The sequence below is a fragment of the Fukomys damarensis genome, unplaced genomic scaffold, assembly GCF_012274545.1.
Source record: "Fukomys damarensis isolate Sample0158 unplaced genomic scaffold, DMR_v1.0_HiC HiC_scaffold_39, whole genome shotgun sequence".
NCBI classification, from domain to species: Eukaryota; Metazoa; Chordata; class Mammalia; order Rodentia; family Bathyergidae; genus Fukomys; species Fukomys damarensis.
Window position 1 is genome coordinate 118,924,758 of NW_022900951.1, and position 19,054 is coordinate 118,943,811.

A 19,054-nucleotide genomic window follows, 5' to 3' on the forward strand; every position below is an offset into this window, starting at 1 on the left:
AACCCCACATAATTGGCTATGGCATGAATTGCAGAGTATGGCACGTAAGGCTTATTTCATGTGTGGATATTTGTCATGGTTTACAGTCACCTGTACATGGATTTACCTCAACACCTTTAATTTCAGGCTTACCTCTTGTTTTTTCAGGGCTCACTAGACATGTTCAGCATTATGTCAACTAACTGCCATCAGGAAATGCCAAAGGCTGACATCTAACTCCTCCTTCATCCAACATTAAATGTGGATAGTATGATCGCATGCATTTCCTAACAGAGAATACCATGTTGCAACTATTCGTATTTTTCTCTCCACATTTTCTAGATTTTAAGACAATGAGAGAGAAGGATTGGCTTATAACTGACAGGCTACTTTATCTCTTCATAGAGTATCTGTTTCACTGCCAGCAGACACATATAATGAGGCGCCATTCTCTTTCTCGTGCCCTGCCTCCTCTTTCCCAGCTGGAAGGACTGATGCCCTGCATCAACACATTCAGGCACATGTGGTCTCTAAGCCAATCTTGAAGAGAGCAGGTATAAAGCAGAGGCACATAAACCAACCAGTGGGTCCAGTCCTAAAGTGCCTTTTTGATTGAGTATCTAATGTTTGCATATGTGACCATCTTATCAATATATGCTCTATAGTGGCTGGGGTTTTCCTTCATGTTTTCATGACCAAGGCCTATGATTCTCAGTGCTGTTATAGGTTCTTCTAAATCCAAGCATATGCAGTTGAACTATTATATTTATCTTCTTATTATGTTTCCAGTGGGCTGAAATCTACATACTATAACCATTTTACTCACCCTTGCCCAATTCCCTGGACATTGCATAGGATCCTACTCTGCAAAAAAAAAAAAAAAAAAAAAAAAAAAAAAAAAAAAAAAAAAAAGAAAGAAACCACAATATAAACCCATGTTTATATCACCTTTCAGGGTCAGTAGAATTTGGCTGTGATTCTCAGAATGTAGCCCTTTATATACTACCTAGTTTACTAACCTATCTAAACTTTTCCAGGCTACATTTTCCCTTCTCTTTAGCAAGTTCCACCCCAAAATCTTATCTCCTACTACATATTCATCATTTTGAGTTAAGCAAATAAGAGTTTGGTAGGGTAAAAATAATATGACACGATTCTTTATACTTTAATCATGTTGTCAGCATCATCATGTCCAAAGCTTTGCATTTGGCCTGCCCTGCATTAAATTTGGTTGTAACACAACTCACTTCTCACTTAGACTGAAGAATGAATACACTGATGTCTATGTTCAATCCTCTGAACAGGTCTGCCCCCGTTCCCCCCTCAACTTTGCATCTAATGCATTTTTATTCTGAGATACAATGCTTTGAAATAAACACTATGTTTAAAATGCCTGCTTTGTAATTAGGTAGTCAGATATATGTAGTTGAAAACAAGATCATAATACTCAACTCTGGAACATATAATTTAAACGAGTAAGAGGTTATGTATTCTAAGCACCCTTTTGTTTCTTGAACAACTATTTATAGTATGCAAATATACAGATGTGCACACTTGTTGCTTTCTAATGAATAAGTTGTGTCAGATCTAACAAAAGCGATAAACCTTGTTTGGATATAAATTTAAGAAGTAATTTTCAGTGCATTTTTCTGTGTTTTATTTATCTCAAACTTCCACTTTTGGCTACAGAATTACATGTTTTATCAACAGGAATATTGTGATATATTAAAAAATCCAAAGAGTGAAGAACTTATGGCAGGAAATCTCTAAGTAATACTTGCTGTTTTTAAATGGAACTTCTATTGATTAGGTCAGATATTCATCTCAGTGAAACTAACAAAAATCTTACTGTGGATTATAAAAATTACTAACAGAAAAGCATTTCTAATGCAAATTAGAAATGGTATAAGACACCAGTGCCTTTTGCAAGGTTATATTTCTTACCATATGTTATGTTTTAGATCTAAAATATCCCCCTAAACATTTACATGTTTAAAAGGTGATTGGATCATGGGGTGCTATACTCATTAGTTGGTTTAACATTTGATGATTTTAATAATCGAATGTACTGTTAGAAGTTGGGGGTCTGGTTGGAGGTGACAATGGAGGCAGGACCTGTAAGGGTGTATTCTTGTTTCGATTTCTAACTCACTTTTTCTTGCCTTTGTCCTCTATTTCCCCTTTGTGTGATTGTTTTTTGTTTGTTTGTTTGTTGCTATACTGTTCTGCCTTAAAGCCAAGCAACCAGAGACTAAATCCTCTAGGCTGTAAGCAAAAAACTACCTCTTCTCCTTTAAGTCGAGGTCATCGGGTATTTTGTCTCAGTGAGGGGTAAGTGACTAGTAGAAAATTGGTGCTGTGAATGGGATAGTTGGTGTGACTATACCTGCCTATATGCTTTGGAAGTCTCTGGAACTAGTTCATAAGAGGGATTTGGAAAAGTTTAGAAATATCAGCTGGAGAATCCCTAGGATACTGTAACTAGAGTTTGAAGAGATAGTCTTGTTAGAACTCACAAGGCCAGGTGCTGGTGGGAAGGTGACTAGTAAAGACCAGGCTCAGAAGGTTTCATTTGGGAGCAATGACTCCATAGGCAATTGAAAGAGAAGCCATGTGTGTTATGCTCTGGTGCAAAATTTACCCACAATTTTCCCACACCCTGAGACCTTGCAGAAGTCCAATATTAGGGGCAGTGAACTACTTGGCTGGAGATATAAAATTTCAGGACAGCCCATCATTCAGTCTATAGCATAGGTATTGTTGGTAGGTTTTAGCCAAATCTACTGTAAGAATAAGAAGTAAAAGGCAAAGCCAAAACATATAAAATGTTTCTGATTTTGCCAGAAAAGAAAACACACCTGTTAATTTAGGACAAAGGAGAGCTTGATTTCTGGAAATAAGAGCATTAACTAGATGCTCAATACTTTGCATCAGGACAATAGGAAAGATACTATGAATGTGGCTTGGGAACTGGCCCCTCCTGCTTGTAACATGCTCAATGCTGTAGAGGGGAAAATACTTTTTAAAGACTTTGAGAAAAGAGTTCCATTGCACCTGCTCATTCAGGGCCACAAAAGCGAATGTTTCCCCTTATTTAGCCATCCCCACTATCAGAGGTCACTGCAGCCACCGTGCAAGAAGGCCTGGCTACTGCTCAAGCTGACAACAGACTTTAGTGTTACATGTTTGTGGTACTTGTTTTGTAGACACGTAGAATACGTAGCTCTTAATTCAAGGAGGCTTCACCCAGATTTCCAAGGAAGACCTGGGAGGCCAGGAAATGTGCCTCTGAGTCATAGCTACATAAATGTGTGAGAGATATGAGAGTGAAACCATAGGTGTACTGGTCACTCGAGGAATTTGAAAATGTAGGGAATGTGGATCATTCGCTGAGGAAAGTCACAGCTGGTGAGTGGGCCTTTGGCTGTAACTGTCAGTGCTACATGGGTGAGAAGACCTTTGGAGCGCGTGTCTCAGCACAACTTGCCCTGGGCTCTGGATGAAGACCTATGTAATTTAACAGTTGCCCTGCTGAGCTTCTGTCTTGCTCTTCTCCCATTCTTTTATTTCCCCCTGTAGCTCCTATTTAGAATGAGAATCTTTACCCTCTGTTATTGTATTTTTGATTGTACTTAAGTTTCTTTTTTATTTTTACAGGGGTTCACAGTTAGTAGTTTATTTTGTTTTCATTTGATACATTAGTGACTCTTATAGGCGGACATGAGCCTTTCAGAGTTCAGTGGAAGATATATTATGGCTTAAATGTGAAATATCCCCCCAGATCCCATGGACTTGAAGGTGATTGGGTAATGGGGACACTCTATATAACACTGAGCTCTGAAGAATTCAGGAGCTCAATGGACAGTTAGGGGGTCTGCTACTCTTGAAGGTGGGGCTACGAATTGCAAGGATATAGGTTTGGTGCTCTCTTTCTCTGCTTCTTGCCATCATGTGAGCATCTTTACTATGTCCTTCTGCCAAGTATTTATGCCTTGGAACCAACCTCCCAAAGAGGGTATCATCTAAAAACTATGAGCCAAAATAATCTCCCCTCTTTAAGTTGTGTTTTTGGATAATTTTTCCAAGCTATGGGATTGTGGCTGATAAAGCAAGTTTATATCAATATTTGTTATATGCTAAGATGTAAAGTGGGCTGTGTAGGGTAGCCTGACAAATTAATTAGCACATTGCAAATTTCACAGTCTTCATATTGTGTGCTATTAAACAAAAAGATTTCTCAGGATTTTTTTAAAACATTTTAAGAAAACCTTATAAGCATAGTGTATCCCTACAACGGAGTGTGAGCCTTCTGATTTCTCCACTGAATATGTCAGGTATTCAATGAAATCTATCCTTTCTGGATAGTTAAAACTCAAACAGATCCCAATTTTTTATGAGTTCTTACAATTTTTCACCTGCTTCCTACATGAATAAAGTAGAATGCTTCGCTATGTGTGTGGAATTTTATATTCAGATGTAGACCCACTGGCAATTAACACAGATTTTTAGAGCTCTTTTTCTACATAGTTCTTTAATTTCTAGGTCTCACCCCATAAATTCTAGGTACCTTGGTGTTTCCTAACTTTAATATCTATCTCAACTGGAGAAAAACTCTACCTTATGGTAGAGCCCCCTATAAGCATATAAAGGTGTAGAAAGTGTCCCTGGGCAAAACGACCAGGTGGTAATATGTCTCCTTCATTTGCTTCTCTTCTTGCAGAGATGTCTGTAATGATTTCTATAGTTTTAAATTTCTCAAAAGAGGTGTTCTTTATATTTTGTTAAATTCTTCCACTCATTAACACTTGGATACATTTCAAGTTTCAGACACGGTCATGATTGGAAACTAATGTGTATGGATATTATTTTTGAAGATCACAAGTGTACTATGCTACAGTATTTTCTCTCAGTTCTTCACAAAGTGGAATGACATCAATCAAACAAGGCCAAGTTCCCTGGAAATTAAATGGAACCTCAACTGTTTATTGCTATTGGAATGAGATACTGATCACCTCTAAGTTTCTAAAAGACAGGATAAAGAAAAATCAGAAGTCATGACATATTGGAACTGTTAAATTGTATGCACTTATTTGGTTTAGTGTGTGTGTTAGCTTTCCATCACTATAACAGAATAGGTGAGAAACAAAGTTTAATGGTTGAAAGATTTAATTTGACTCATATTTTCAGAGGTTTCAATCCATGGTCAGCTGGATCCATTGCTTTTAGGAATGCAGTGAGGCAGAGTCATTATAGTGGAAAGTGTGGTGGACAAAACTTCTTATGTTTTGATGTGCTTGCATGAGAGAGAGAGAGAGAGAGAGAGAGAGAGAGAGAGAGAGAGAGAGAGAGAACTGTGCTGTTCCATGCAGCTCCCCAGTCTGGTGGATGATGTTCTGCACATTTAAAAGCACATGCACTCCCATACCTTTCTAACCTATGCCAAACTTCTCTCTAACCCCCTCACAGACACTCTCAGAGGTATACTTTACTAAATCCTTAGGTGCTTTATAATCAAATCAAAGTCAACAATCATGACCAAACATCACCACATGTTAAAGAGGGAGAGATGATAAAAATAAGCAACTATTTCAAATCCATTTACAAAGTCCGATCTGCATTGAAGCAGATCACAGAATGATTGCTAGCAAGGGCCAAATGTGAGAGGGGGTGATATAGGGACTATTGGGAAAGAGGGTAAAATTTCCAGTTAGACGAAACGAATAAGCTTTGTAGATTCATTGTTTAACATGATGACTATAGAAAACATGAATAAATTATACTTGAAGAGTACTAAGAATGAAGTTTAAATGTTCTTATTGCAAAAATAAGATTGTGAAGAGATATGTATGTTCATTATCATGATTTAGCCATTTAACAGCATATGTATTTATAAGGTATCACCTCCTTCTACACCATAAATGCGTATAATTTGTTTGTCAAATTTAAAACAATTTTACAACTAACTAAACAAAATAAAACAAACAACTCAATTGGGATATGCTAGAAGAATATTCAGTGGAAACTGGGTCAGTTGTTGTGTACATCCATCTGTCCTCTAGCTACAGATGCACCAAGGGTATTGTACCAACTCCCAAATATACAGTGTGCCAGGTGGAAATTTTGAATCTGATTGTGATACCTAAGCATTTTGTCAAATAAAGACATGTTCTATTGTGCACTGAATGCAAATATTCTTACTCTAGTATTTTGGTATTCATTATACTGCAGATTTGCTGCTTTCCTATGAGACCATAAACTTGAGAGTACAGTAGTTCTGCTGAAATTACCTGGCAGCAACACTCATGTGGAATGTGAGTAGAACCAAGGGAAAGCAAATGTCACAAGTCTATTTGTTGGTAAGCATTCAGGGCCTATAGTTACATCCTGTGCAAAATTGAATAAACAGAAAGAAATCCACTTTAGGTTGTTGATTATACAGGATAGAAAAAATAAATTTTTGCTTTAAATCATTACTCTGTTCTTGAACATCATTTAATACAGGACTAAAAGTGAAAAAAAAATTAAATTAAGGTTATCCAACCACGAACTCATAACATCCTGACAAGATGGCAGAAATTCCAAAAGGGATGGTTGAAATGGAAAGAAACACGTAAGGAAGCCAGAAAGAAACTCTTAAAGCTCGAAATATATATCGAATACAATGAAATATTGAATGGTTTTAAGAGACAGTTGAATTACTGATGAATAAACAATGAAAAGTAAATATTTTTTCAAAATGAAAGAGAAAGTGGAAAAAATGTGAACTTTCGTTTTTTAGAGCCATAATTGCCTTTTCATCACTTATGAAATGCGTACTGCATTTCATCAATAAAAAGTTTTCTTCAAATTTAAGTTATGCAGCCTTGGTTTCTAATACTTTGCATAAAATATGATAATCAATATTCTACTTATCTGATATCAACTTCAGGGTTAGCATTGTAAGTGTAGGACAAAGGATGATTCCATAACATTTTTCTTTGCAGTTCAGCTCTTTTTAACTACCGGAAAAAAATCCTTTCTTGCCCTTACAGAGTCTTTTATGCTTCCATAGGTGATATATTCTTCTTGAGAAGCATTGTTTATACATTTTTTACTTCTAATAGCTAAGAATATTGTATTACATTTTTAATAGCTTGTATTATGAAGTCAATGATTTTCAAAATTTTCCCAAATGTGTGATAGTTTTATTATTAACACATTTTTTCAAAGTACATGTCTGTTTCAATATCCCACTTTATTCATGTATAAGTTCTGTATCAATTTGTCCACTGCACAAAAATTACCTCTATAGGAAACAACACTAGGATATATTTTCTTACTTAATTACTTAAGTCTTCTGAGCACACATACACACACAAAGAAATACCAAAAACAAAAGAAAAGGTAAATGACAAATGTGGAGAAACTCATTTGCTGTGCCTCTCGTCTCTTTCTCTCACTTTTTTTCTGTCCATCTACCTGTATTGCTAATTATGGATATTAAAAGTGAGAGCGCTCTGAAAACAAACTGTAGCAAAATCCAATGACTTCCTCCACTGAAGTAGGAAAAACAATCTGACAATTCACATGAAAGCACAAAAAAAACTCACAATGTGCAAGGTAATCTTTTGTAAGAAGAACAAGGAGAGAGGCATGGCAACACTTGAACGTAAAATACATTACAGAGTCATAGTAACAAAAGAAGCATTCTACCAGAATAAAGACAGACATGTAGATGAACGGAATAGGGTTGGGGACACAGAAATAAATCCACACATCTACAGCCATCGTATTCTTTATTTTTTACTAAGTTTATTGGAACAGTTTAGGTATACAATATAATCATATTCACATTGGGATACTGTGCCTTTACATAATAGATCTTGGTTCTTATTTTTCCCCATTTCCCTTCCCTCCCTTCAACCCCTCTACCCCCACATTTACAAAGACTTTGTTTCCATTTTTTCCTTTTCTCATATTTTTCCCTTTCCTTCTTTCCTCTCCCCTGCTCCTCCTACTACACCTTCCCCTTCCACTTCCATTTGCACCTTTTCTTCCTATTTCGCATTACCTGTTATACATTTTGGTCCTCATTTACACTTTCAGTTTCTCAGACCAGAGGAATTATTCTGTATTTACACACATGCGTGTCCTAATTATTTCACTTAAGGCTATGACCTCTGTGTGCATCCATTTGTCTGTAAAAATGTCTCTAGTTTCCCACTCTTTATGGCTGAATAGTACTCCATTTTATAAAAAAATAAGCAACAACACATATTCTTTATCCAGTCACTAGTTGATGGGCATGTGGGTTATTTCCAAGTTGTAGTTAGCTATTAGAAACTGTGCTGATATAAACATGGGTGCACATGTATTGCTGAGGAATGATGTTTTTAATTCTTTGGGGATCATATTCAGTAGGGGAATAGTAGTGTCAAATGGGACCGCTAATTTTTTGAAGTATCTCCACACTGATTTAACAGTGGTTACACTGTCTACACTACCACCAACAGTGGAGAAGGGTTCCTTTTTACCTCAACCCTACCATTATTTGTTATTGGTTGATAGCAGCCAATCTTTTGGAAATGAGGTGGAATCTCAGCATTGTTTTCATTTGCATCTCTGGAATGACCAGTGATGTTGAACATTTTTCCTATGTTTATTCATACAGCCATGTTATTCTTGCCAAAGCTTTCAAAAATATTTACTAAATTGTGCTGGAAAAATTAGATACCCCTGTGTACAAAATTTGAAATAAACCCATATCTTTCATTTCGTATAAAAATCAACTTAAAATGTATCAGAATCCTAGATGAAAGTCCTAAAATATAAGAATCTTAAGTATGCATCCTAGAAGAAAACACAGGGGAAACATTTCAAGATATAAACACAAGGAATGACTTTTATAATTGAACTCTGAAGGAATTAAACAGAGCACACTGTATGGATACCTGCATGCCAATGGTTACTGCAGGATAATTCACAAAAGCAAAAATATGGAATCAGATTAGATTCCTATTAATGGATAAAGAAAATACGGCTTACATACACAATGGAGAATTGCTCAGCCAGAAAGGTAAGCGAAATTGTGACATTTGCAGCGAAATGGATGTCACTGAAGAGTATTTTGTTAAGTGAAACAAGACAGACACAGAAGGATAAGTACTGTTTCTGCTCCTATGTGAAATTTACCAAAACAAACACACGAAAAAGGAAAAGACAAAAGTATAGCCTATTAGAGAAGAAAAAGGAAATGGTGTGTGTAGTGGGAGCAGTAAGTGAAGGTAAAAGGAGGAATGGACAGCATCAAAATATGTTACATTGCTGTATAATAATGCCACAGAGAAACCAATAGTTCAGTATAATTAATGCACATAAATGAAAAACTACAAAATGAAGAAAAGCGAAGACACAGCATTATATCTAATATCCGTGAGGCTACTATAAAACATGAAAATGTATAATGGGAACATTATTATGAGCAGAGCAGAGCAAGAAACAGAAAAAAATATTTGAAGAAATAGTAGCTAAGAGTTTTCCCCAATTAATATCAAACACCAACCATCCATCTGGGAAGCTCCAAAAATATCACACAGGTAAATCATATTGACAAAAACAGAAAAATGAAAGTAAAATAACCAAACCTGGACATCTCATATTCAAACTGAAGAATACTAAAGATGAGGGAAAAATCTTGAAAGAAGTTAGATTTTTTGAAAAGGACATTATCTACAGAAAAGCAAAGACAAGAATTATATTTGGTTTTTCTTCAGGAATCATTTTAGTGTGAAAGGAATGGGTTAAAATATTGAAATTTTTGAGAGAAAAATCCACAAATCTATAATTGCATAAGCTCTGAAGTTATCTTTTAAAGATGAACGTGAACTTCTGCCATTCTAAGATAAACAGAATATTGAGAAAATTTGTTGCTAGTATATTGGCCTTTCAGAAAATGTTCCAGAGTTCTTATCACAAAAGGAAAAGAATATTAACCAGAATTTTGGATGTATGTAAAGAAAGGAAAAGCATCAAAGAAGAAATAAATGAAGGTAAAATAAGCATTTTAAAAATTGAATTGTTGTAACTGATAACATTTTAAAAATAATATCAATAGCTTATTTGATTATTTATTATTATGTTTATTCCATTTCTAATGTACAATTTGCAATCTCTAGGGCACCCAATAATATATAAAATAAAAAGTGCTATAATTGATATGATGAGAAAATAAATAGCATTAAATCATATAAATACTCAATGAAAATATAAAAAACACTAACTCTAAGGCAAAACACATACACAAAGAACAAGGACACTATATAGAAAACAATAACAAAAGAGCAAATATTGAACCAATAATCTTACCTTAGACTAACATAACAAAGTACCATATATTGAGTGGTTTCAACAATATTGATACCTGGAAGTCCAAGATCAAAGTGCCAACATGATTGAATTATGGTATAGGTTCTCCTCCTGGCTTTTCATTTTCTGGCTTCTGCATCTGAAGGGAGGGAGGGGGAGGGAGAGAGAGAGAGAGAGAATAGGGCCATACTTTTATGACCTCATTTAAACATATTTACCTCCTAAAGGCTAATCTCCATATACAGTGACATTAAGGGATCTAGTTTCAACATATAATAAAATTTAGAAAGACAATATAATCCATTCTGTAGCATCAAGTATATCAATGATCACCTCAATCATCAATGATCTCAGGACACCAAATAAAATAAATAAGTCAGACATGTGTAAATACCGATTAGTTTCTCTGGTGTGAATAAACTGGAATAGTAACATAAGATCCTAATGAGATAACTGACACTGTGAAATGGGAAGAAAATGTCTAAAGGTGTAGGGAATGTGGGATGGGTAGGGGAAGGAAATAAGGGAAAAGAAAAAATATGAGAAAATGAAAACATGGAAATAAAGTGGTTGTTAATGGGAGGGGAGGAGGGGTGAAGGGAGGTCAGGGACAAGGGGAAAAAATGAGAATCAAGACCTGTCATGTAGTGGCTCAAGATCCTAACAATGAATGTAACTGTACAGTGCCACTAAAATGTACCAATAAACTCAATTTTAAAGGAAGAGTTTCTAGGAAGGACCCCAAATCAATAACCAGCTGCAATATATCTTATGTAAGTAGCACACTCTAAAAATACATGTCAACTGAATATAAATGTATGGCTAAAGATACGCCATGGTGCTGGGTGTGGTGGCACATGCCTGTAATCCCAGCACTTGGGAGGCTGAGGCAGGAGGATTGCTGTGAGTTCAAGCCCAGCCTAGGCTACACAGTGAGTTCCAGGTCAGTCTCAACTACATAGTGAGACCCTGTCTCAAAAAACAAAAACAAAAATAAATCAAATAAACAAAAAGATATGCTATGGTTTTATCAATCAAAAGAAAGCAGGCAAAGCTGTATTATTTTCAGATAAGGTAGATACCTTGTTCAGAGCAAGAAACATTATCAAGAATAAAGATAATATTACATAGTGATAACCTAAGAAGAGAATATTAAACTATGTCAGGGAAATGCTAATGGAATTACAAGAAGAAATAGACGAATCTTCTATTATGTGTATATATTTCAACACCTTCTATCATGTAGGAGCATTGGCCAGAGGTAAGTACGAGGTGAATATGAAGAAGTTAAGGACTTTTGGAGCTGCACACCCAAAACCATCCAAAATGCATGGTTAGAGATTAAAAGACAGCCTACAAGAGCACAAGTCCAAGAAGGATTTAACACACTGCTTCAGGATGAATGCTCTGGCCTTTTTCCTCCCCATATTCCAGTTTACCATTTGGTCCCTAGGTCAGTCATTTAACAGACCATCCTGTGCTTCCCTGTCCTTCCCGAGTCCCCTACATGAGTTCCTGCCCAGATACCCTTCATTTTTCTTTTATCATTGCTTCCTGGTTCTATCAATGAAAAGTCAGAGGCCCCAGTTAGGGGCTGTCCTTAACAGACTCTCAGGCTGAGGGTTTTCGGTTAATGGTAGCCCTCTGGGTCCTCCTAGGATATTGAGTGTGTGGAATGGTCATTGACTCAGAAAAATCTTTTAACAATCTTTCATTCCTTTTGCATCAGACTGTGATCATGAACTGTAACACTATCAGAAAAGGGCAGATTCATCAGGCCAAACAGTGAAGACAGAGGTGAACTACACACTAAAATCAACAGGATATGTTTAACATGTATATGCTTTTTCCTATTCTTCTCAAACCCTGTCTCAAAACAAAAACAAAAATAAATCAAATAAACAAAAAGATATGCTATGGTTTTATCAATCAAAAGAAAGCAGGCAAAGCTGTATTATTTTCAGATAAGGTAGATACCTTGTTCAGAGCAAGAAACATTATCAAGAATAAAGATAATATTACATAGTGATAACCTAAGAAGAGAATATTAAACTATGTCAGGGAAATGCTAATGGAATTACAAGAAGAAATAGACGAATCTTCTATTATGTGTATATATTTCAACACCTTCTATCATGTAGGAGCATTGGCCAGAGGTAAGTACGAGGTGAATATGAAGAAGTTAAGGACTTTTGGAGCTGCACACCCAAAACCATCCAAAATGCATGGTTAGAGATTAAAAGACAGCCTACAAGAGCACAAGTCCAAGAAGGATTTAACACACTGCTTCAGGATGAATGCTCTGGCCTTTTTCCTCCCCATATTCCAGTTTACCATTTGGTCCCTAGGTCAGTCATTTAACAGACCATCCTGTGCTTCCCTGTCCTTCCCGAGTCCCCTACATGAGTTCCTGCCCAGATACCCTTCATTTTTCTTTTATCATTGCTTCCTGGTTCTATCAATGAAAAGTCAGAGGCCCCAGTTAGGGGCTGTCCTTAACAGACTCTCAGGCTGAGGGTTTTCGGTTAATGGTAGCCCTCTGGGTCCTCCTAGGATATTGAGTGTGTGGAATGGTCATTGACTCAGAAAAATCTTTTAACAATCTTTCATTCCTTTTGCATCAGACTGTGATCATGAACTGTAACACTATCAGAAAAGGGCAGATTCATCAGGCCAAACAGTGAAGACAGAGGTGAACTACACACTAAAATCAACAGGATATGTTTAACATGTATATGCTTTTTCCTATTCTTCTCAAGCTGATCTGGACTATTTACCGATACAAACCATATTCTGTTTCATATAATATCTCAATGTATTCAAAATATTAAACATCATGAACTGGCTTCTCTCAGATAACAATGCAAATAAACTAAAAATCAAAACAGTAATGGAAAGATAGATAGAAAATACCCAAACACTTGGACATTAGATGACACATGTCAAAGATGAAATTTCAAGGAATTAAAAACTAAGTTTTGAATAAATGAAAGTAAAATAAAACATATCAAAACTGTGAAATGACAGGAAAGCAGTATTATGAAGGAAATTCATAATATGGAAGCTATAAAAGTTAGGGAAGACATGAAGGGAACTGAAAATGTGAGATCAATTGACAAAATCAGTAGAACTGAAATATGGTCCTTTGAAAATGACAGTAAAAATCCGGCTGGGGATTTAGCTCAGCGGTTCCACCATTTGCTTTGCAAGCACAAAGTCCCAAGTTCGATCCCTGGTACCAAAAAAAAAAGACAGTGAAAATCAGTAAGTCTCTAGCCAAACTAGTCAATGAAAAATACAGAATGTGTAGATTAATAATATAAAAATAAACCTTTAGAGATTACTACAGATATTGTAGACATTAAAATAGTACTTAGAGTATGTTATAAACAACTCCCTCCCCCCATACATACATATATATATATACATACTGGGAAAGACATAGTCTTTGAAAATTTATACAAAAATACATTATTTGAATAGGTCAATTATCTGCTAAAAATTGAACCAATAATTAATAAACTTTGGAAGTAGAAAGAACCAAACCATACAGAGTCTTGGTAAACTCATCCACAGATTTAAGGAAGAAATTATATCAGCTTTTATAATTTCTTCCAGAAAACAAAACAACAGTGAATTCTTTCTAACTCACTGAATGCTGTAAGCATACCCACATGACAAAACACAACTGAGTTACCAGAAAATAAAACTACACAGCCTAAGTCCCATTAACTCAGATACAAAAGTCCTCAACAAAACAGTAACAAATCAAATCCTAGAATGTACGAAGAATGTGGATCCTGATCAACTGAGATTTGTTCTAGCTATGCAGAACTTGTTGAAACCTTGAGAGTTAAAAGAAGTAGTCCATCACACCAACAGGCGAGAACAGGAAGATCACCATAGCCAGTAGATGGAGAAATAGCATTTAATAAAATTCAATACTAATTCATGATAAAACTCAGCAAACTAGAATAAAGAAGTTTCTCCACATAATGAAGAATATCTATGACAATGCTTCTAAATTCATGCCTTCATGAACACTGAGGCACACAATTACAATCCCAGCCCACTGGGGGTCTGAGGCACGAGGATTGCAAATTCTAGTCCAAAGTGGGCAACTTAGTGAGACCTTGACTCAAAACTTAAAAATTTAAGGGGCCGGGGATTTAGCTCAGTGGTTCCACCACCTGCCTTGCAAGAGCAAGGTCGCGAAATCGATCCCTCGTACCCAAACAAACCGACAAACCAACAAAATTTAAACATTTACAAAGGGCTAGGATGTAGCTCAGTGCAAAGTTCCTGAATTCAATTCCTAGTACAAAAAAGAAAACCAAAAAGTAAATTCTTTTTTTTTTCTCATTGAGTTTTTTTTTTTTTCTCGAACAAAATCCATCGTTTAATGTGTAGCAGAAAAGAGGTGTGAACATACAGTTGTCAGTAAAAGGGCCACTCAATCACAGAAAAACATCCTGTTTTTGAGGTTAAAAAAAGAACATCTATGATATACATGAAAGAGAGACTATTTTTTGTTAGAATCTGATTGGGCTATTATTTTAAAATCATATATACTCATTGCGAAAGAAAAAAACAAAAGAGAAAAATTTATTAACACAAACTTAATTTCATGATATATCATTAAAAGTGGGCCTATTTTAGTTGCCAAGAGTGAATGGGGAAAATTAATAAATATTTTCAAATGTTACTAAAATTCTCATTGTAAGCAATTTGTAGACGCCATTAAAATTTAAATTGCTGTTGAAGCCATTGCTAACAACTAAAAAAGGTTACTTATGTATCAATTTTGAGGCTTAAAAATAGACAGTATGTTTGTGTTATGGTTATGTCTTCAAATTAGTTGAGAAATGTTAACATTTAATGGTTTACAGCATGATTGAAGTCAGGGTCCCAAAAATAATGATCTGCAGAAAATCCATTTTGAAAAAAGTAAAATCTACATCCACTTCTACAAAGCATTGAAACCAGCAGAGGTCATTTCAACTTTATATTTCCAAACTCAATTTTTTTATCATATCATGAAGCTCATATGAACTTTGCAACCTAATTTTTCATTTAATTGCCTGACCAGGGCATTTGATTTGAACATACTTACAAATTCAATTACCTTAATAATCCTTTTGTTTAAGAAATAAAAACCAAAAAATTCTAAGAAATTTAAGAAAATATTAGTTTTCTCTTAAAAGGTATAGTTTCAAGGAAAGGATAGGTTACATTTAAGAGCAGGTTATACATTTAATGCACAAGAAATATTTTTTTTCTTATTTTTATGTCCCCACTGCATATTTTATTGAGTTTATTGATACATTCTAGGCATACAGTACAGTTACATTCATCATTGGGATCTTGTACCTTTACATGACAGGTCTTGGTTCTCATTTTTTCCCCTTGTCCCTGCCCTCCCTTCACTCCTCCTCCCCTCCCCATTTGCAAACACTTTATTTCCATTTTTTCGTATTTTTTCTTTTCCCTTATTTCCTTTTCCCTACCCTTCCAACTTCCACTACACCTTTAGCTCTTTTCTTCCTATTTCATATTGTCAATTATACCATTTGGATCTTATTTACACTTTTAGTTTTAGCAGCACAGTTTGTAATAGCTAAAACGTGTGAAAAGTGCATTCTTTCAAGCATCAAATAGAGATCTTTTCCATCTTCAATTCTCGAGTGTAAAATGAGGCACAAGAAAAGAATTCGGTTTGCTTTCTTACTTATATTTAGACTTATTTTTGTTTACACAAATAAAATGAAAAATATTATAAATATTCAAATGTCAAAAAAGATAATCCTTACCACCACATCATCTAAGAGAGCAAATAAACATATGAAAAAATGTTCCACCTCACTGGTCATTCGAGAGATGCAAATAAAAAACAACACTGAGATTCCACCTCACCCCAGAAAGAATGGCAGCTATCAAGAAATCAACCAGTAACAAATGCTGGCAGGGCTGTGGGGAAAGAGGAACCCTGCTCCACTGCTGGGGGGAGTGTAGACTGGTGCAACCACTGTGGAAATCAGTATGGGGATACCTCAAAGAGCTAGGACTGGAGGTCCCATTTGATCCAGATATTCCTCAGCTGGGTATGTTCCCAAAGGGATTAAAACAAGAATACTATAGTGATATATGTGCACCCATATCATAGCGGTACAATTCCTGATAGCTAAAACTTGGAAGCAGCCCAATTGTCCATCAACGAAAGACTAGATTAAGAAAATATATTTTTATGTAAAATGGTGTACTGTTCAGCCATAAAGAATGAGAAACTAGAGACTTTTATAGCTAAGTGAATGAACATGAGGCCATACTCTTAAGTAAAATAAATAGGCCACATATGTGTAAATACCGAATAATTTCTCTAGTGTGAGAAACTGAGTTGAAATAAGCACTAAAAGGTAGAATACACAACGCGAAATAGGAAAGAAAGGTGCAGAGGGAAAGGGGGAATGGTAAGGGTAGGGGAAAAGAAAGAAGGGAATGAAATTAACATAATACAAAGAAAAAATAGAAGCATTCATTGCAGTTAGGGAGGAGTGGATGAGTTGAAGGGAAGGCAGGGGAATGGGGAAAAAACAAGAACCAAGCTGGAGTCTGTAAAGGTGAAAATTTCCAATGATGAATGTCACTGTATTGTACACCTAAAATGTACCAATAAAGTTAATAAAGAATAAAATAAAATAAAATATTCTTCCTAAAGTATACAATATTCTGTTTTGTTGGGTGAATAAACTGGGTGATGATTGTATTGTACACATACGCACATGGAACTATAAAAATATAATGATATTGTCCATATGTATTCATTTACATCAGAGGATATGGATTATTTTGCAACTTGTTTTGATAATAATATCCTGAAGAACTTTCCATTTCATAATATATATATCTTGGTCTATTTTAATTTCTATGTTAGCTGCTTCAACCTATTTCATAGTATGGTTTCCCAGAGCTCATTTATGTATAATTTTATCTTTCCCAATATTTCACAAATGCAATGCGATAACAATTTATAAACATAATATGATAACTTGATATACAATATTATATATAATAAACACACATGGCACTTTATCTCCAGGCTGATATTTGAGAGGTAAAATACCCACGTTGTAGGATACAGCATTTATATTTTAATTTCTTCCAAAAGTATCTACATAAATTTTAAAACAAGCAATTGTCTTTACTGTGGTCAAGACATAGCATTATCGAACTTTAAAAATGTTGTCAATTTGATAGGGAAAAACGTGACATTCATTATTTTTCAGCTTTAATTGAGTTTATTGGTACATTTTAGGGATACAGTACAGTTACATTCATCATTGGGATCTTGTACCTCTACATGACAGGTCTTGGTTCTCATTTTTCCCCTTGTCCCTGCCCTCCCTTCACCCTCTCCTCCCCTCCCCATCTACAACCACTTTATTTCCATCTTTTCATTATCTCACATTTTTTTCTTTTCCCTTATTACCCTTCCCCTACCCATTCCACCTTTCCTACACCTTTAGCTCCTTTCTTCCCAATTCTCGATGTCAGTAATCTTATTAGGATCTTCTGTATTATTGCAAATTAATCACACCAGAGACATTCATTATTTTTATAAATTGATTGTCTATTTAAATTACCAAATAATCTGATCAAATAGCTTGTCATTATCATCTAGTTAGTATTATATTGTCCTTATTGATTTTGGGCAAAATTTTATGCATTCAAAAGAATCATAACATATTACATGCATTGAAAATGCTTCTTTCTGATCTATTTTCCTCATATATATTGTATTTAATTTTCACATATTAAATTTATCATCACTGATCTTCACAGATTTTCTTTTGAGTCTTTTAATATTGGTAGCTTCAGCATCCAATATTAAAACATTTCCATATCTTCTGATGATAAGTCTGTACCTATTTAGTCGATGTTAGATTAAAAAAATAGTTTTTTTTTAAATGGTGTGTATTGGTGGGTTTTCCAATAGCTGGACACAATCCCTTATACCCACAATTTAAAGGAAGAAATAATCTCCTGTTCACAGGGGATTCAGGCCATGGTCAGATGGCTTCAAGGCGGAAACATCATGATGTAAGGGTTTGATGGAGCAAAGATTCTTGTTCACTATGGCAGAGAAGCAAACAGTTGAACTGTCCCAGAGAGGAAGGAACCAGGACCACACATGGTACCCAAGGTCAGACCACTATTCCCCACCCGACATATCTAGAAGTTGTTTCACTAATCCCCTGGGCGTATCACAAAGCCAGTGAAGCTGACGATCCTCTTTAACCATTAATATATTCAAGGAAACATATACTTTCCCCTTTTTAAATGGATGGTCATTTTCATCAACAGTTCTACTATGTGCTATTTTTCTGTATTAATTATGAATGTTACATTTATCTTAATCTGAAAGTATACATATATTCATATCTCATTATCTCTCATATTCTGTTACTGGTATCTATTTTTCTCTTCCTCATTTACTATTATGTTGTTTTGTTTACTACACATTTATGCTGTATTTTAATACCTGGAAGGATGTATTCTCCTCCTTTCTCAAAATTTAAACTTTAAAAAAAATATATCTTATTATAAAGTAAAAAAGAAAGTAACATAAAATTTCCCACTTTTGCAATTTAAGTGTCCAGTTCAGTAATGTTAACTGAAATCACAGTGTTATAACATGGACCCCTAGAACTTTTTCATCTTACAAATTTGCAGC